Raw genomic sequence first — 20,812 nt, 5'->3', positions numbered from 1 at the left:
ATGGATATTCACTTCTCCACCAGATAAGGAAGCTAGGATATTAAGACTCATCAAATAAACAATAATTATTCAAAAAAGAGACTCAGTGAAAAAGCCAGTGAACCAAATGACATTTCTCTCATGAATGCCATGGGAAGAAATGAGTGGACCAATAGATAGAGATGGCGATCAAAGACAAAGAGCCAATGAAGTGGGAAATGCCTTTTCCTCTCTTTAATCAAAGTGGTGTGTAGAAAAGGATCCTTTGGTAAGGTGTGTTTTGAAACCAGTCTGCTTTTGTACCATTCTAAACAACGTAACACTTCAATCTGTTTTCTAGTTTTTACTTCCTTAAATATATCTGTTCTTTCATGGCTACTGTATTTTGTCCCTTTTTTGTCCATGCTGTTGAAAAAGAATCCTGATTGATGGGTTTTGAGTAAAGATTGATATATCCATGTTGGTCTTTTGGCTCCAAAACTGAGTAGAGCTTGGCAGATCTGTAATTGATGGAACTGGGGTGGAACCACATCTCTAGGGTCTAACGTGATAGGCGTTGGAGGCTTTTGTTTTGATGAACAGGCAAATGAACCAATGAACATTTCTAGATAGGTCATCTTGATGAACAACCTTGAAGTACTCATTTGCAAAGAAGTGAGGAAGAAATAGTCTGATCACATATATGTCTTTTTTTGCACAGCTGAAACAAAAATACATTATGAACCATGCATGGGTTCATCACAAAGCAGTAAACTCTGCTGGAATCATCTAAGTTCTTCTTCAGATACTTTTCAGATCTGTTACTGGGGAAAGTGTATTTCACTATAGATGTGGTTTAAGGTCATTAAAGATCATGGAGACTTTAGATGATTTCCTTAAGGATGGAGATTGAAAGGCAGAATGGAATTGTGGATTTATTGTATCACTAAGTAAATTCAAAAGTACCAGAAGAAGCCTACTACCTCAATTTGAGACAATTGCTGCTTCTTTAAACAACTGCCCATTGGGAAAGCCCCCTTGGCAAAAGCAGAAAGCCCAATCTCCAACTGAGACCACCAAGAAGTAATGAACTTGTGGCTGAACAGTTTGCCCGGTGGTTTGTCCCTTGCAGAAGACATTGTGCTTCTCTGCAGGCCTTACTGTGTGGATTCGGCAAGACTTTCTTTCCTTTTACCCTTCCAACCTTCTACCTGTCTGGTTGAAGTTTGTGTGGGTAGGTATCTGTGTGCATGTGTGTGACTGTGGCTGTGTTTGTTTCACAGTCAGTCAAAGACGTTTTCCAATCTTGTGTTGCCTTTAAGCATTCATTTTCTATATCTATGCAAGCACATGTTTACATGTATGCATGCCATGTAGCTATGTAGTTAAATATGGACTCAACTATGGTATTACATCCGTTAGCCTGATAACCAGAGTTTTCAATGGCCATTTAGGACTTAATCTGTTTTTGTAGAACCTGTGAGGATAAAACACATGAGGACAAATTTTTTGAGATAGAATTCATAAATTTTAGCAGATATTATCTCACTTAAACTCTTACTTTCTAGCAATAAATGCCAATTTACCACCATTTTGTAGAGAATATCAAATACCAAATACTCAGTACCAAATGCATGTCTCAATACCAAATGGATTAAAAGAAGTAATGTGTCACAATGACATAAGAAGCAGGAAATTGAGAATAGGGGCTGGGTAGGTTGCAGGAGACGAGGACTATTGCATGGAGTTGAAATCCAGGCCTCACATCTTCTGTAGCAAAGCACTACTGGCAGAGGAGGATGTCACCCCAGAACCCACCCTGCCTTGGATGATTATCTTGGGCTTAGATTCATATTCCTTGTGGTTTAACGAGTCCAAAACTTAAACTGTTCTTAATTCCTAGAGGTTATTTTCTGGCACTCTTCTTTAATACCACATGGGAATTATTTCAGTCAGTGAAAACACTTAACATATCATTTTCTGCTCTCTTTTCTCCTTGCCATTTTTGTTTCACACATGCTGGATTTCCCAGCAAATGCTTCCTTTTATGTGCACGATCATGGTCATAATTTGACATTGTTTTACTTTCCCAGTGGTTGTCTGACTCCACGTTCAAAGGTGTTGATTTAGCTGCATCCATTCAAAGTTCAGCTAGTGATTTCTTCTTCAAAGTTTCCCCACAAGTTATACCGAATAAGTACTAGAAAACCGGAGTTGCAGGAGAGCAGAAACCAAGATAGAATGAAGCCTCACAGTTTTTATTTTCTATATACTTTTTTTTTTAATTTTAAAAGAAGTGTATGCTATGTGAACAATGTAAACACTGCTTATCAGTGTAAGATAAAAAATGAAAATGTTTGAGGGATTTTACTCAAAGCTCTTTCACACAGTTCCAAACTCCTCTCACATCCCTGCAAATAATCATTATTACCACCTACTTATATGTAGTTTTATTTGTTTACAAAACCTATTTTGTAAAAAGTCACATAATTACATCTGGAAGTCAATGTGGCTCACCAAGAGATACTTTTAATCACAAAAGTAAACACTATTATGGCCCAAGACATGTGGACACAGAGTCAGTTTTTGGTTTGATTTCCTACTGTAATTAGGTAAGGAGGCCTATTCTAGTCACCAATATAACCTACTTTCTGTGATTGTCACCAAATAATGTGGAACATTCAGATACCCGATTATGAAATAATACTTTGGTTATGTCCTATCCGATGCCAAGTCACCAGGCAGACACCAAAATTTTCACTTGTACATCATCAAGCCATATGAAGGCAAACTTTAAATACTGGACAAGACTAGAAGACAGATGAACTTTAGCTGATCCTAATGTTCTGTGCCCAATGGATAGGGTCATTTCATGAGCTCTGATTTGTTTTAGCACCTACAATATTTTAGACCTAAGGATACATTAATATGAGCCTTTATTGTATTTTTTTACCTGAATATCTGTAATTAGGAGGAGATGTGTAACTTTATCACCATGAACTAGCTGGCATCGCAGGGTTTATCCATGTTTGTTCACAGCCTCAATAAAATATAATTGCCCGTAAACCCAGCAAAGGTTAAGGTCTAGTTCCAAAGAAACTTGTTATATAGCCATAATCCACTTTGTCACATAGCATTTTTCTGCATCTTCAGAATGAGAGTTATTCTGCTTTGTCTCAGGAATGCCGTGTAATAACTACTCAGATTTAAAGACTGTGTAATTAGGTTTATAATTCACATATCAGAGGCAGTAGGCTTATTGACTGCCAGATGGAGGAAATAAGCACTTAAGAGTTCTAAAAAAAAAAAAAAAAAAAAAAAAAAAAAGGAGGAAAGCAAACATTTCTCTTTTGTTGCCCTGGGAGTTACATTCTAGAACTTACAGTTGCAGAACAGTAGAAATTCAGTTTTATGTAAGTCTTAAGAGACCATGTGATACTGATTTTGTATATAGAAAACAACATGTGTTACAGCATGCTAAAGCACAGAAGCCGTGCTTTTTATCAAACAGGGTTATCTTGCTTTAGTGAATGTATGGCAGAGAACTAGAGCTGTGGCTAGCAGCATCCATCTGTGCTTTCCTAGTGCCTGTATCGTTCTTAGGTACCAGGAATATGCAGACCCTTCAGAAATGTCTTTCAAAAAATCTTAGAGGGAAAAAGAGGGCCGCAAGTGGATGCTAAATAGGCTGAGCACTTTGTTTGCCAAATGTATGAAGGCATCCAAGAGACTGAAGTACCCACTTGTGTTTTTACAGGGTAATGTTAATCAATTAGTTCAATTCTGCTATAGATAGTAAGTAATTACATTCACTGGAAGCCACAGTGACATGATTAATTATACATTTCAGTTTCCAAAGTAGCATTTCACTCATCACATACATGGCTCTTTGGAAAACACATTTTTTTTGTATATAAGAAACATGACAGCATCAAAATTTATTTCTCTTAAAATAATCCTGTGAGAAGGAAAATATTATGAAGTTTTATATGAGGTGTCTGGCCCTTGGTGCGTACATGAGTACAATTCAAGTTGCTTCTTTAAGTATTTTTAAACACATTTTTAAGAAATGGTGCGTTAGGCCTCAGGGTTGAATGTGCTGTATGGCAGTTTTAGGGAAGTCAGTTAAATTCTTAATAATGATGGGGCAACTGCCACATTCGGTCTGAAACTGTGCTCTCCAAGGGATAGAAAGGTAATTAGGCAACTAGCTCTCTAAGAAGAAACCGCAGCAGTCCGGCGTTTGGCCTGTGCTAAGTGAGTACAATCTAAAGGAAATAAGTTAATTATCATAAAAGCAGTGTGAAGAAAGTGCCCTGAGGTTTCAACAGACGGATAGAAACAAGAATCCATCCAAGAAAGGCCGAATTATGGACTCTACATAGAACATAGTGGGAGATGAGGGCGGGAACGTAAATGGTCATCTTGTGTCTGAACACTGACCTTGCCACAAAACAATGTCTAATAGCGCCTGTCTTTGGGCCTGGAATCAGCAAACATTTACTTTTCCTACAATCAGGTTCTGCTGCATCTCCAGCACAACATGAAATGTGGGCCCTTTTAGGATTCTGACCAGACCGCCTTAACTTTGCACACACTGTGAAGTTAAAACACTTGTTGAATAGGCCACTTATTGCACACAGGTAAAAAGTTGAGTGATGATGTTCTTGGAAAAATGCACATCATTAGATCCAGAATATAACTGTTTTGTTTTTCTTAATCAACCTAATAATTACTAATATTTTTTCTAGCAATTCAAAAATTGATTCATAAGAGTTCTCATCTTCTACCAAAAGAGCTTCTTTCTGTGTGATGTCCTGATACTGCCATAAACCAGCAGGGAGAAGTTCTGAGGCTGTGGGCATCCACGTGAGAAATAACGTGGCAGTGAAAGTGGGCAGGGCTGCCCTGTCCCTCTGCCCTTTTCTAGTCTTGTGTCCGTGACATATGGGTTCTTAGAACACTGCTTTTCTTCCCCTCCAAAGGAGAAAATAAAAATGGTAGGGAAGGAGTTTGGCTTTTTTGAGGGCGTGTTGCTAACAGGAAACATTTAAACTTGAATTTGTTGGTGATACTCAAAACTAGCAATCACCTTGTCTCAGAAATATTTAAAGGCCAAGACTTACACCTACGGAAAAACTATGGTTTTATTCCTGGCCCCTTGAATCCTATGTTTCTTTGTGCCCTGGAGAAGGACCATTTTATTTGAGTGAGTCAGGTGTCTATTTCAAAGAAGTTTTGTTAAAAGGTCTCCCTGTGTTAAAGAATAATTTGTATTTAGAGAATAAATGACAAATTCTGACTGGTTACTAGTATAGTAGCTTATCATTTAAAGAGTTTTTCTAATTCACTTTAAATTTGATAATATAGATTTATTTATTTATTTGTTTGTTTATTTATTTATTTATTTATTTATTACGTCCATCTAAACACAGATATCGTCTCAATTCCACCAAGGAAAATGCCCACAAGAAGCTTAACATGTTGTAACCCTGTGCACCCTGTACTGTAGTCCTCTTTTCAAATATAAAACTTTAAATAGATATTTGAAAATGTAATATGCAGGAAAGGCTCTTGGAATGTTAGACCAAATTGCAGAAGCACGATGATTCTCGTCCGAATAATCTTTATGTCCCTGAGACTCACCTAGTTAGCTCTCACAGCAACCACACACATATCCCAAGTGCCTCCTTCAATTTCTCCATCTTGTTTTCCTCTGCTCTGCAATGGATGTGAATATTATATTATCTCCCCCACCCCAGTTATTTACATATTAAACATTGCTTCCCAGCCATTATGATACAAATAGATTTTGAAACAAGGAGCAGTAGCTACCATGTTTCCCCGAAAGTAAGACCTAGCCGGGCCGTCAGCGCTAATGCGTATTTTGGAGCAACATTTAATGTAAGACCTGGTCTTATTTTAATATAATATAAGACCTGTCATAATATAATATAATATAATATAATATAATATAATATAATATAATATAATATAATATAATATAATATAATATAAATATAATACCGGGTCTTATATTAATGTTTGCTCCAAAAGACACATTAGAGCTGATGGTCCGGCTAGGTCTTACTTTTGGGGAAATACGGTAGATACCTTCCAGAGTTAAATAGTTCTTTCCTAAATTAAACCATAGAAGAGTGACCTATGCTTCCTACATGTAAAGCCAACCTTATTGAATTTTATTGTAAGAAGATTAAGTCCAAGCTTGGGCAATTGCTAATTATTCCTTGTTAATAATATATCAAAACAACTTGGGAAAAATGGGATTAAACCTACATTGAAGAATTTCAGAAATTCATTATAGCTTGGACTTTCCCCCTTCTCAACCCCTCATATCATCATTGTTGTTGTTTTTAAATTTGAAAAATTCACAGTCTATAATTACCCTAATGTAAATGTTTCAGTATTTATCTTTTGCAATTTAAGAAAAGCTGGGGGCAATGGAAGGTTCCTATTGACATTCTTCATTTTTTTCATGATTCTCTAGATTTTTTTAGGCTTTTTTTTTTTCCTGTAGAGGGCGGAATTTGTTGTACAGTCCATCTGTCTGTTAGAATAGTGAGACTTAGCTGTAAGCATTTGCTATATAATACAAAAGATGTTAGCAAAATAATAAGCCTTGACATCATATATATATATATATATATATATATATATATATATATATATATATATGGATAATAATCCTAGGACAATTAGAGTTGTGTGGTTTAATATATACAATGGAATATTACTCGGCCATAAAAAGAATGAAATCTTACTGTTTGTGACAACATGGATGGACCTAGAGAACATTATGTTAAGTGAAATAAGTGAGACAGAGAAAGACAAATACCATTTGATCTCACTTATATGTTGAATCTGAAGAACAAAATAAATGAACAAACAAAACAGAAAAATACACATAGGTACAAAGAACAAACTGATGGTTGCCAGACGGGAGAACGGTTGGTGGGCTGGGTGAAAATATGAACAGATTAAGAGTACAAATTGGTAGTTACAATAGAGTCACAGGGATGTAAAGTGCAGCAAAGGGAATATAGTCAATAATATGGTAATAACTATATGTAGTACCAGTGAGAAGTACACTACCTATAGTGTGTTACAATATGTTTGGCTGATATAGGAGTAAAAAATTATTTTGATATAAATGTAGGGCAAAAGATTAAATTTTAACTTCGAGAAATGTGCCCTCCACCTCCTGATTCAGAAAGATTTCCACAGGTGTAATCGAATAATCACAAGTCAGACTATCCTTTCTTGACCGTAAAATAATAAAAAGAGAATGTGGTAATACATATCTGACACTTAATTTAATTTTCAGCAACATAATGCAAGTAGGAGATGTGGATTCTAATCCATCAAAAGCAGAAATCCTTTTATAAACCTGTTTACAAACCAGACTAGAGCTATCAGCAGCGATTGAAGGGAAAAGGAGGAGAGTGGGGTGGAGGGAATATTCATACATCCCTTATTTTCACCTTAATTAGGTCTTGAATTATTTTCCATGATGACTACAGTATTTATTCCATGCTTACTACACAACCATGAAAATCTGTTCCTGCCTCATCCTATTAGGCTGAGATTTCAGAGCCCAACAAACCCCAGGCCACAACAGATGGTACCTTTTGTCCAGTTTCAGCAATTTTTTTAAAGTGTTTAAGTTATGTATTTCCCTAACTGATGTGCATGAATAACTTGGTTACACTGCTTTGAACACTCTTGGGACAGATGACAAGGGCAATGTCATCTAGTGACATGGCTGGCGCTCACTCTGGAGAAGGAACAGGGCCAAAATCGTGCAAGTTGTTTAAGGTCTTGCCCTGAGGACGCCTGCTACCCTGTCAACCAGCTACCATGCTGTCATCTCTTTACTTTAGCACCAGGGCAACTCAGCAATGACCCTAATTCAGACTTTCCTGCTGCTGTCATCTACTTTTTCTAAATTATCTTAAATTCTGTCTCACCACGTATGCTGGCTGTGGAGACCACTTGCTAGACTATGTGACACAGAATAGTAAGTGTTCTGTAAGAAAATGCTTCTGTGCAAAATCAGTGTGGAAAATACTGCCTACCACACACTCCTCGAGAGACACATCACACATGAGCGATTTAAAGCTCTGAGGAATTCTTCAGGGAGGAGGCCTGTTTGGCTTTGTCCAATCCACTGTTTCTCAAGTTTATGTGACAACAAATAGCTCTCATCTGGAGCACTGACTCACACAGTCTGAAGCTCTAGAGCACTGCTTGGAAAACACTAATATTGGCAAGTGGGATGCCATGTAAGGCTTCCGAGCTGGGCAATGACATAGTCAGACCTGCTTCAGACAGGAAAATTGCTGCAGTGAGAAGGGTGAGCAAGAGAAAATATATAGTCATTAGAATTTAGCGATGGGCTGGGTATGCAGATGAGGAAAGTTGAAAATGAGTGCCATGTCCCCAATTTTTTCACATAGGTTGAGGATGATGTTACGTGATGATAAAGTCACGTGAAATAGTGTTTGGAAGGACAGGTAATGCGCTTTTTGTTGATTTGTTTGTTTTTTTAGGACTTAGAAGAATATTTGGGGGGTGGGGGGAATGAGATTTTTTTGTTTGGTTTTTAGCGCTTTCTAATGCAAACCTCCCTGATAGCATTTGCCAAACCACCTCCTCTAAACTCAGTAAAGGCAAAGAAGTTATTTTATTTTTCTGATTATCTTAAATATCTAGCACAGTATCTGTACCCATTGACAGAATAAATGCACAAATGGTTGCAAATGTTATATGGCTGCCAACAGAAAATGACCTTAGCTAAATCAAGGGGATTAAAGAGTGAAGGTGGGGACAGCCCGTCAGACTGAAGGGAGAGCTGAACACCATGCCTCAGGAAGCGCAGGAAGGAACAGGGCCCAAGATCGGTAATGTGCAGGGTTCAGAACAGTATTAGGTGTAAACTGAGGCCGGTTCTTCCCGAATGCTATTCTTCTCAAGGCGCAAGTTCCAAGAAAAGAGTCTTTGGGGCCCAGGTGTGGCCGGGACACCTGTTTGATGTGCTCTGGAAGGTGAGGGGGTTGAGATGTTCCCTACGGGAAAATCAAGGTACAGTCACCACAGCCAGGGGCAAGAGGTAATGTACTGTGCCCACATTAACTCCAATTTCTTCTCCTAACAGATTAGAAGCTCAGGCTTTTATACAAAAATTCAGCCTTGGCGATGGGCATATGAAATCAGTCCAAAGAGCAGAGTGGGACAAAACTGAACATCAGCCATTTTCAAAAGGACTGGTTTTCTAGGGTTGACTTCTATTTTTGTAGTTACACTCAAGGCAAAAGTAACGATATGTAAAAAAAGAAAGAAAAGAAAAGACAAAATCTGAATACTCATATTTAACCAAGATTATATCAGTCAAGGGAGTGGGTGTGAAAACAGTACCAAAATTCTTTTCAAGGCTCTGTTTACACACCATGTGGAGGGTAGTGTCATCTAGTGAGAAAGCACAGCTGTTTACTTCTGAAATGAAATCTTGCTGGGGACAGGGAGCTAATGACAGGTATACCAGGTGGTCTTGGTGTGGAGAAAGGTTTTCTGATTGAAGATTCTCTTCCCAATAGACACATGAGGTTAAAAAAAAAAAAAAAAAAAAAAAAAGCTTATTTTCTCAGCCAAGTCACTAGTTTATTTGAAAACAGGTAATACAAGTAGTTTTGCTTAAGAACACACAAACATAGAAATTTAGAGATGGAAGAGGCTTTAGGACAAAGAGGTCCAGAGAGGTTATTGTTTTGCACTCGGCCTCTCAGGCCATCAGTGAATGGACTGATTCTCGAATACAGGCCTCCCGACTGCCATCCGTGCTCTTCTCACTGTGAGCACAGATGCACTCTTGCCTAGAAGAAGAAAAGAAAGGACTTATCAAAGGCAGTCTCCCCTCAGGACCTATGGACACAGAAAGATAAGAAGTGAACACAAATTGAAACTGGTTTCTGAAAATATAACCCTGAATGCCAACCGAAGCAAGACGGGTGCCAATTTTAAATGCTGCCAAAGATCTTTTGATACAATCAAGGTAACAGATCTCTTTCCCAGTCTCTGACACCCTTGCAAAATGGAGCAAAGTCAGATTACATGTCTCTCTGTCAGTGCACTTTAACACTTTGCATTGGTCTGGGACAGTTAGAGGAAGGAGAAGGAGAAGACAGAGAAAGAGAAAGTGCAATGCCCTTTTGTCCTGTTCAAGACATCAGATTGGTAATTATAATGTTGGTATTTGCCACATGCCAGTAGGAGACCCAGCACAGTGCAGACATAAAGACGATACTGTTTATCGCTCGGGGAATTTACAGTCCTGCTTAGGGAGAAAAGTAACCATGAAAAGATAAAAAAGCATATGATATTGGTTAAGTCTTGGCTTTCTTAACTTCCTTGGCATTTGGGTCTTTTGTGTGGGATGAAGGGGGAGGACAGAAATAGGATAATTGGAAGCTTTTGTAGTTGTGCACAGTGGGGATTTAAAAATGAAATGACCAGTGTTGCAAGACACAGTTAGTACAAAGAGGTCAGTTGTGGATGGTCGAGTATGCATGAGAGGAGGGGCTGTTTAACCTAATTATCTACATCCGGGCCAACAGGGTCTTCAGGCCACTCCCTTCATTTTCTGAATGCTCTTTTCCTTTTGCTGTCTCTTTCCAAGCAGCTAGTCACCTCCCCCTCAGCTAGGATCATTTGCACCGCCATACACAATACTGCAGCAGCCCAGCTGAAGTTCATCTCCTGGACACAATCAAACTTAGAGCTAAAATAGATGGAGCATTTTATTATTTTCCAGGCACAGTGCTAAGCTCTTTACAAATATTCACTCATTAAGTCTCACAGCACTCAGTGCAGTAGGTATTACGGTTATCCTCATTTTACAAATGAGGACACTTAAGTTCAGAGAGGTTGGGTAACTTTTACAGAGACCCCCAGCAAGCAAGTAGGAAGGCTGGGAATCAAAGCACAGTGATCTTACCCACAATGGCCAACACCACACTCCCAACTTTATCCTTCACACTATTCAAATGTCTGTCCTCCTCTCCCATTCCTTGGGGCTTTGCCTAGGTGACCAGCGGGCCTCTTGTGATATGCTAAGTTATTAAAGATTGTAATGGCTTTGGATCTTTGCCCAGCAAGCAATAGCTGTATTTTAATAGGGATAGCCCAGAAGAGAAACAGAAACCCAGACTCACAGACTAATTCCAGTAGTGGGTTTTTGAGACATGGAGAAGTGAGAGAGGGACGCCCTTGAGGCCAGTAACCCTAGGATCCTCCCAAGCTAGTGGCTGCAACTTGGCCTTCAAGAGGAGCTAACCCTGGATTGAAGAGGAACCTCCATCATCATCTGGGCCTAAAAGCCATCATCAGAGAAATATTGAGGCAGAATTCAGATCAGAGAGTTTCAAGCAGGAGTGATTTTTTTTTTTCCTCCTCCTACACCCTCGAGAACATGTGGCAATGTCTGAAGACATTATTGGCGGTCACAGCAGGGAATGGAGGTGGGAGGGTGGCGTGCTGGCATCTAATGAGTAGAGGCCAGCCAGGGATGCTGCTTAAACACCCTGCAATGCACAGGACAATTCCCCACAAAAAGTGTGATCTGGCCCAAAATGTCAACACGGCTGAGACTGAGAAAACATAGCTTAGATAATAACTGAGAGATAAGTATGACCAGGGTTACAAAAGTCCAAGCAGAGAAATGGCCAACAAAGAGGAAATTACGTGAAATTGAAGAACAAGTGGGGCATCTGGTCTGAGGCCCAGTTTTTGACAGCTAATTTCACCCCAGGGTTTTCTCTTTGGTCCTGCAAACATTCAGAGTGATGGGACTGGTTAGTTCATTCTGCCTGATTTCATATCTATAAGTGAAAGAGAATATTTGATTTTATAAATAAGAATTTGGTCTAGTATACAAACAATTTATACTGGGAGGTGGTGTCCCAGAGGGAACTATTATATGACTCTCTGCCTAAAAGAACAATTAGGTGAACTAGCTTCTGAGTCGTTTCTCAGTGTGGTCTGCGTAGCATCTTCAGACGAGTCACATTGTGATAAAGGCAGATTACTGGACCTTCTGAGGGCTCATTGGTAACAACCTTCCATGTGATTCTTGCACACACTGGAGGACGTCTGCTTTTGAGGTTCTTATAAAGGTGACCTAAAGTCCTACAATGTTCTGGCCCTGACTTAGGTCTTTGTACCTGTGTATGAAACCCTCCTGCACCTAGGCCTCATGTTTTTGACGCATGTTCTTCACTTGACACTCAGCTTCTGCCTTCTTGTATATCTATAGATCGTTTTGTGTGTCTGACTGTCTCCCCACCTGCACTGTCTGTGAGCACTCTGTTCTCTTGCTGTCTCCAATACCTGGCACTGGACCAGCACCAAGGAATGGACTGGACTGAGAACTGTTTGGCAAAGAATCAGAGCCTCTATGCATTTGTTTTCATGATCATAAACCAGGTAGATGTTGGTGTTCTTTTCAGAGCTACCTAGTGCTCATTTCCCTGTTACGTTAGTCCTTACCCACTGGTGAGGGGCAGAACAGACACTAAGAGGTTAATTTATCCTTTAATCGGGGACCTTGAGCTACCACACATGAAAAGTCAAGAATTTACTGCAGTGTGCACAGCTAAATAAAGAAAATCCAGCAGTTAATTCGCTGCAAAACACACAAAAAAGCTCTTGGTTGAAAAGCCAAGACCCTCCCATTATTCTCCAATTTCTACAATACAAAGCATTAAACACTTAAATCAAAGTATATTCGCTTTGTTTCTTCCTGGCAGATGCGTTAAAATATACAAATGAATTAATGACGCCATTAAAGAAATGGTTTGGGGGGATGGGCTGGTTGCACCAATTGCAGCTAACATATCAGTCAGATTCACTAGCAAGCAGTTGCTTGAATAGTTGCTTGACCGCCTGCTCAGTGTTCGGCATTTACGCAATTTGTTTCCCCATCAGAATTGCTTAGGTAAAAATGCTTTATTGTCCTCCCCTTGTAAAGGCACATCCTTCTGCAGTAAAAAGATCACCACAAGAATAAAACTTAGGCAATGCTGATGTTATATAAATTACCAATGTTTCCATTAGAGTTTCACCGATATGAAAAACCTTGGCCTCTCCATAAAACCTGTGTAGGTTGTGATTCTCAGGGTAATTATTAAACATTGAGTGACATTCATATTGAAAGCAAGGTAATTAACAATTGGAATGAATACAGGAGGGCAATTTTGAGTGCTTGTTTTAGTTTAAAATAAATAATTCTAGTCTGTAGTTAACTTTGCCAGCAGTGAGAAGCTGGTATGGGATCCATGCCAGCCAACAGAGAGAATACAGATGTTCCCTAGGGGGAAATAACTATTGGGCAATTGTCCCTCAGTGATCAAAGATAATAGCATTGATTCAGAGTCCCTCAATTCCCATCTTCTGGGAGGTTATATTTGTGTGTCTTCACCTGATAGTTTGTGAAAGAAATCATCTGCCTCGACCCAAAATTCCTTCCAGTCTTCTTTAAAAGATGGAGGAATAATAATCCAGTGAAAAATATGTTGCTTTGGGGCTGATTGTTTTTTAATGGGAAAAGAACACCATGTTCTAGGTGAAGAAAGCTGTGTGACTTTTTAAAGAGCATTAATAAGCCAAGCTGTTTTTATGTGTGTGAAACATAAGCTTCAAATTATCATACAATAGCTGTGGTATTTTTGTTGTAGTTAGTGTCACGTTGTTAGGCTCTGGTGCTGAGCATGGTGGTGAGGGAATGGAGTTAGAGCATGGGCTGAATTCAGGATGAATGCTTGCTTCTTAGGGATTTCGCAGTTTGCACCAGATCAAGCTAAAGCTCCCTTCTTAAAGATGGTTGGATGCCTTTAACATAAAGTAGCAAGATCTTCAAGATGAGTTATAAATACCTAAACACTCATCAGGAAATTGAGAAAAGGGAAAACACTAAAATCGGTGTTCCTCATTTATTAAATATCACATTAAGATACTTATTGGCAAGATGTATGAGAATCTCCTGGCTATAGCGTTTTTCCCGGTGGAAATCTGTGACTAATGAACAAAGTACACAATTTAAAAGAAAAAAATATAACCCCTTCATCGATGCTATTAGATTCTAAGACAGGTTTGCTAAGCTCTCTAAGAAATGAGTTTTTTAACACTCTCCCCATCCAATCTTAATTAATAAATCTTCTTACCGCCTGAGGCCTATTTAAATTCAGTAATATCAACAAATATCATTGCAACTTGATACATGTTTAAAGGTCTACAAATGGAATACTATGAATTATTTTAATGCAATAAAGTTCATTTATGTCTATCACATATGCACACACACACACATACACAAGCACACAATAAACACACATGTCACGTGCACAATACACAACATACACACACACAACTGTAGTCTGTTTCTATTTTTGTCACCTCCACATTCTCCTTCAGTGTGATTCAGATTTCACGGCACTCTTTATTTTCTATATTTCTCAGTATTTTATACTGAAAGTAATGCTATTTGAATTCGAGGAAAACCTGCTGTCGTCTGCAGACTTCACCCACTGAAAGCTCTACCCTCAGAAATAAGAGATTTTGTCGTGTTCAGTGCAACCCCCTCAAAGATATCTGAGGCTCTCTCCTCAGTAACTGAACGGTTCCGTCTGATCTTTGTAGCAGGAAGTAGTGAGGCAGGGTGCTACTAGTTAGAAGGGTACTTCTGCCTGGGGCCAGGCTCAGGAGAGACCACAGTGAAGGAGGAAGTAGCTACTTGTGCTTTACTTCCTTTAAACAAGGTGTACAGTGGGGAGCTGAACCCTGAAATGGACCATGGACCAGCCTTGTTTTTGTCCTATAAGAGAAGGCTGTGCGGCACACAAACCCACTGGCAAAGGGGAATATATTTTAAATGGAAGAGAAAAAATAAAATGAGTTGCCTCAACATCTTTTCACAATGAAGAAGTAACCACAGCAAATGCTGAAAAGCTCAACGAGTAAATTAGATAAAGAGAAGGTGGAATGAAGAGGTGGTAGAGAAAGCACATGGAAACAAACAGGAAGCACTTTATCAGTAGCTCAGATTTGGCTTTGCAGACTCAAGTGTGACACTGTGTGTAGCTGTCCAAGTTTTAACCACCAAGTTTTCAGTTACTCTGCATTCCTAACGGTACTTTTGGGGTAATTTTGCTCAAGTAAGTTTAGATGCACTATCAGCGAAACCCAAATTTCCCACCCTCTGGTTTCTTAGATGCAGCGAGGATGCCATTTGCCTATTTTACAGCCTAGTCAAATATTATGCAAAGATTTAAAAGATGACCTTCTCGTAGCTTGTTGCCTTTGGCTTATTTCCTTTGTTTTCTGTGTTTCTATATTGGGTTATTTCTCCACCTGCTGTTCGTCTTCCAAATGTGTCTGTTTGGTTCTGCTGTCCCCCCCCCCACAACTACCACTTTCTTTCTCACCTTTATTTCACTGCTAATTTTTTCCGGGTTGCTATCTGTAAGCCACATTTTTATTTTATCTTTCTCATTTCCTAGCCCTCCTGCAACCTGCATCCCAGTTCTGTGGTCAGTGGAAACAACACCCAGGGTTTGTCTTCACCTACTCCATCTTCTCAGTACATTATTGATGTTAAAATTGTTTTTAAAAGATAAGCATCAAAACCAAACTGTAGTCCAGAATAGGTCTGTGTGGAGACTGTTTTCTAAAGATGCACAGCCACCCTCCCACCCCACCCAAGAGCCTGGTTGTTTGATCAAACACTAATCTTAGTAATGCTGTGTGTGAAGGGTCTTTGCAGATGTAAATTCAAGTTACTTATCAACTGACCTTAAAATAGACAAATTATCCTGGTTTATCCAGGTAGCACTAATCTAATCACGTGAGGCTGTGACAGCCAAGACTTTTTCTCTAGCTAAAGAGAGTAGGAAAGAAATGCAGCAGAAGAGCAGTGTAGGAAAGATGAGGTAGAAAGGAAAGACAGAGAGATGTAGAGTGTAAGAATGATTCAACTTATTGTTTGTGGCCTAAAAAGAGACCATGAGCCAGAGAATGTAGGCAGCCTCTAGCACTGACAATGACCCCTTGCTGACAGGGCAGCGGAAAATGGGGAAGTAAGCCCTACAACTAACTACAAGGAATTGAATCCTCTCAACAACACACCTGGATTTCAGCCTGTGAGGCTCCAAGCAGAGAATTGGCTGAGCCAAATTGTACCCAGATTTCTGACCTACAAAGACTGTGAGAGAAAAAAATGGGTGTTAATGTTAACCACAAAATGTGTGGTAACCTGTTACAGAAACAATATAAAACTAATACAGACCACCAGTACTTCTTCTCAAATTTCTGACGTTAGCATGCAAATTCCTGTTTCTTCTAAAACATGCCTAAGAGTTACCATCTTAACTAACTTGCAAATATCCAGACTCTTATCTACTGAAAATTGCAAACTTAGCTTTCTCTGTTTGGACATCAGGGGGCCAGACTTTGAACTCATATGTAACAATATGTGTGTTTGTTTATTTTGTGTGCACATGTATGTCTATATATTAATACATACCTCTGTAGATATGTAAATACCAAGCATACTAATTGCTCTATTCTATATATAAGAAACAGGCAGACTGAAGTCAAGTAACTTGCTGGAAGTAATTTAATAGACAGTTGAAGAGAATTCAAATATAGATCTGTCTGGATCCAGAACTTCAAGGTCCTTCATTTTCATCTTGCTTATCTCTCATGCTGAAATGTTTTGGACATTCTCAGGTCCTATATCCGTCTCTGCCTGGATGCCAAGTATCACCTTCCTTAACCTGCCCTCCCCAGTGCATCTGAACACCGCACTGCGCTGGTAGTTTTCCCCTTTGTCTCTGTGCATTCTCAATGTCCTAAATTGCCTTCCATCCATCAGATGTAAAAGAATTTCAAGGCTGTGTTCTCAAATCTATCCTACACTGTTCTCCAAAAATTCCACTATTTTTAGACTTTCAATTTTTAACCCTTTCAATGGTCTTCAGCTTCATGTCTCCAGTCCTGACTCCTCAGTTCCAGGCACACATATAACAGTGGTGCTGAACATGCCCATTAGCTTGTCTTCTTGACCCAACATTCAACATGTCTAATCAGCATTAGTAGGAAAAGAAGTCTTTTCTTACCACCCTGTATCCCTCAGTCATATCATCCACCTCCTTGATCGTCAAACTCAGAAACCTGCTGGCATCTGTGAACCTCTCTACTAGTTAAGAGCATGGGCTCGAGACCGGGACTGCCTAGGTTTAAATCCCAAGTGTTCCTTGCTTGGTTTGGGACTTTGGGCCAATTGCATAACTTCTCAGGACCCAAGTAACTTCCTCTGTAGAACTGGAGTGGTGATAATAATATAATAACAATAACTACCTCACAGGCTTGTTGCATAGCTGAAATAAGGCATTATAAACATTTAGACCAGGACCCAGCACCGAGTACTTGCTCATTAAACATCAACTATCATTTTCCATTTAATGATCAGATCTTCATGTATAGTCTCCCTGAAATCTATAGTTAAGTTTTTGTTGCCAAGTTTTCTGCCACCCACCGCTCTATGTTAAATTAATACCTGGATTACTGCAAACTGTCTGGGGTTTATATTCCCACAGCCTGCATATAACTACCAAATGAATCTTCCAAAGAAACTATTTTAATTATAATTCAAAAACCCTTCACTGGTTTCCCATCTTTCAGGATACAATGGAAACATTCACTATCTTGGCATTCGAAACCTTCCATGAGGTAGCCCTCGCCTTCTATTTTCAGTTGTTATTGCCTCTTCTGCTTACTCAACTCTGGGCTATAGACAGGATGGATTTCTAATTCTTAAACATTCTGTCTTTTCTTGCCTCTTAGTTTTTGTAATAACTCATAGTTATACTTCCTATGTAGCAGGCAATGTGCTAAAAATTTTAAGAGTGTCATCTCATTTATTTTCACAACAACTCTATGAGATAGCTACCATACTATTCCCACTTTACAGATGAGAAAACTGAGGCCTGGAGAGAGAGAGAGTGATTGGCAGAAAGACAGTTAGTAAGTGGTGGACGTAGGATTGGAATCCAAGCTGACCTCAGATCCCATGATTTTAACCATTTTATCTGTGCCTTCTCTATGCCATGTCTTCTTTCTAGAAAATCCTTTACCCTTCTCTCATCTATTTCACTCCCACATATTATTCAATGCCTTCATTAGGTTCTATCTTTACTATAAACTTACCCAGACCCCTTCAAACTGTAGTGAACTCCTCTGTCAGGTAGAAGCTTCTTGAGGCGAGGAAGGGTGTTATGCGTATTTCAAGAAGCCCAGCAATGCCTTGAGTATAGAGTATTTAATACATTTCTGACTATTTATTGGTTTCACATTTCTTTTCTAATGAACTTCGCAGTGATTCCTTGTGGTTAAGCCAATTAATCTTTGATTTCTTTGTGTTGCCCATTGTCCTCGTTAGGTTTTTTGATTGCCAACATGTTTCTCAAGCAGAAAGGGAATTTATTGGAATGGTGTGAGGTATCACAGAATGCTGTAGAAACAGACTTGCTCTGAAATGAAGGGCGGCAAAGCCCACCAGAGGTCTCCAGCAGTGCCATCCCATGAAGCATTCCACTTCACGCTACTAGATACCCTTCCTTTGCAGTCACCCCAAGTTATATCTATCTGACATCCCCATATGTTGTCCGTCAATGCTTCCTTCTGCCAATATTTGAGGGAGCCATGATCAACAACTAAGCAAGGGGAGAAATGAGTCATTCTCATATTGCAGAAGTCAGGGAGAGGGAGGGACTCCAGGATACAGAACCATGGCGCCTAAAGCGGAATAGAGAAGAGACTAGTTGCAAATATTAGAAAGAGAGGAAGTCACTTAAGAGTCGCTCAAGATTATTAAATGCTTCCTTATAAGACAGCATTCCTTCTATAACTTCTAAATCTTCTACAACTCTTAGTTAGAGATTTAGGGTACCATGAGTAAGAGGGTCCAGAGATGAACAATGAGAGATTTGTGACCTTGACCCATGCGTGCACATTTTCTAAGTGCTTACAATTTTCTGGTGAACCCATAGTTTTTATTAGATTCTCAAGTGGGTTCACAGCCCAAAAGGGTTGTACAATACTATTTTCCACTACAAAAATAGAAATGTAATCTTACCCCCAAAACTAGGTGAGCCGGAAGCAGACTCTCATAATATTGTATAAGGAAAAAAATTAAGTCTGAAAATTCTGCATGTACTGTAACACACCTGCTTACCTAACAGATTCCAAAGAGTTACTTAGAAAGTAAGATCTGTTTAGGACTAGAGACATACAGTAGAATTTCTAAATATCCAATGACCATCTACCAAAAGGATGTCTGCTCTGTGGAACCCTTAGTTGTCTACTTAAGCCAATTACAGAGTAACGGTAGAGTTTGCCTCCCCAATTGTTATTTTTTATAGCATTCTGCTATTTTTCTCATAGTTTTTGAAAGAAACTTGCAGTCTCCATACTTCAACAATCATCAGTGTCTCTTTTAACCTGTCTTGCACAATCACTGCGTGAGAAGGTGGAGGTGTATGTATGGCTCAAGGCTGGGGCACATGTATGTGCTTCAGCTAAATCTAGTTATTATTGGGGAAAAAGGAACGGCCTGTATTGTGAAAAGTAATGGAAATAAAGGGAAAGACTTGTCAAATAAGTAGATGGCATCTACTTAAGGCCATGGTTGTTGGGACTAGCTGGTTAAGTGAGCCTTCCCTGAGGGTCGCCATCTTCAATACAGAATGAGAACTGTGTTTGCACACATGGCTTCTAAGGGTGAGATGAGAATGTCTTGTTTGGTTTCTCTCTTTGGTCAAAACAAAGCATGGGAGGGGCATCATAAGAAGGCCATAGTTCTAAATTGATGGTCAGAGGAGGCTTTTCGAGGAAGAGGCATTTGAGTAAAGACCTGAAGGAAGTTAGGGACAAGCCACAGGATCTCTGTCTGGAACCACTCACTTCCGGGTTGCAAGTTTGCGTCATATGTGGCAGCCAACCTGCGCTTTCACCATTAAATGTGTTGAGCACTAGAAAGAAAGGAGGACGCTTTGGAACAAAAGGCTCCAGACAAACCACAATGTGCTTCCTCATTGTTCCCCTCCTGTCACTCTCCCCGTTTCCATGTATAGCCTGGATTCTACTAAGACATGAACGAAATTTTTGAGATAGTTAGCAGCCTTGTTATTTTTCTTTCTTAAAGTTAAAAACTCCCAGCACAGTGAGACCCTTTTGCACAGAAATTGCTCTCCTTGTTAAGCTTCTTGTTTGTATCCACAATGCACATCATACATCTCTCTGCACAAAAATGCCCTGGACATTGTGGATCTCACACATGTGGATCTCACCTTCCCTGATGTAAGTGCAGACACCATCCATAACATCCTTTCCTCAGAACTCACCTCCAAGAGAGTTGATAAGAGTTTCTTCTATCTTGGCGGTCATGGAGATCAGTCCTCAGTGGAAATATTCCTTCAACTATCTTGATAACCTTGCTAGTGCTTCATAGACAAGCAATGGTTCATTTAGCGCCTACATCAAACTGGCGGGCACCACTATAGAGTAGGTCCATCCTACAGACGAAGAAACCAAATCTTAAAGAACCTAAATAACTGTCTCACACAACCATGGTTTTCAGAACCAATCTTTCAAATGTTTAATTAATCAATCATGTCCTAGTCTGGTGGTCTCCAAATATTTATCTCATGTACCTAGTAGAAAATAAACTGACTATACTCCCATATTCTATGCTTATTTATAAATTATATAGTTCTTATTAATAGCT

At 39.3% G+C, this 20,812-nt stretch overlaps 1 protein-coding gene across 8 annotated transcripts in view; it reads left to right on the top strand.

Moving 5' to 3' along the window:
* Positions 1-20,812, top strand: part of DOCK10 (dedicator of cytokinesis 10) — a 236,420-nt gene that overhangs the window by 71,998 nt on the left and 143,610 nt on the right. The window lies entirely within an intron of this gene.

The sequence above is a fragment of the Rhinolophus sinicus genome, chromosome 17 (assembly GCF_057876585.1).
Source record: "Rhinolophus sinicus isolate RSI-liver-muscle chromosome 17, RSI-T2T, whole genome shotgun sequence".
Lineage (NCBI taxonomy): Eukaryota > Metazoa > Chordata > Mammalia > Chiroptera > Rhinolophidae > Rhinolophus > Rhinolophus sinicus.
Note: the sequence above shows the minus strand (reverse complement) of the source record. Positions and strands in the feature narration are given on the sequence as shown.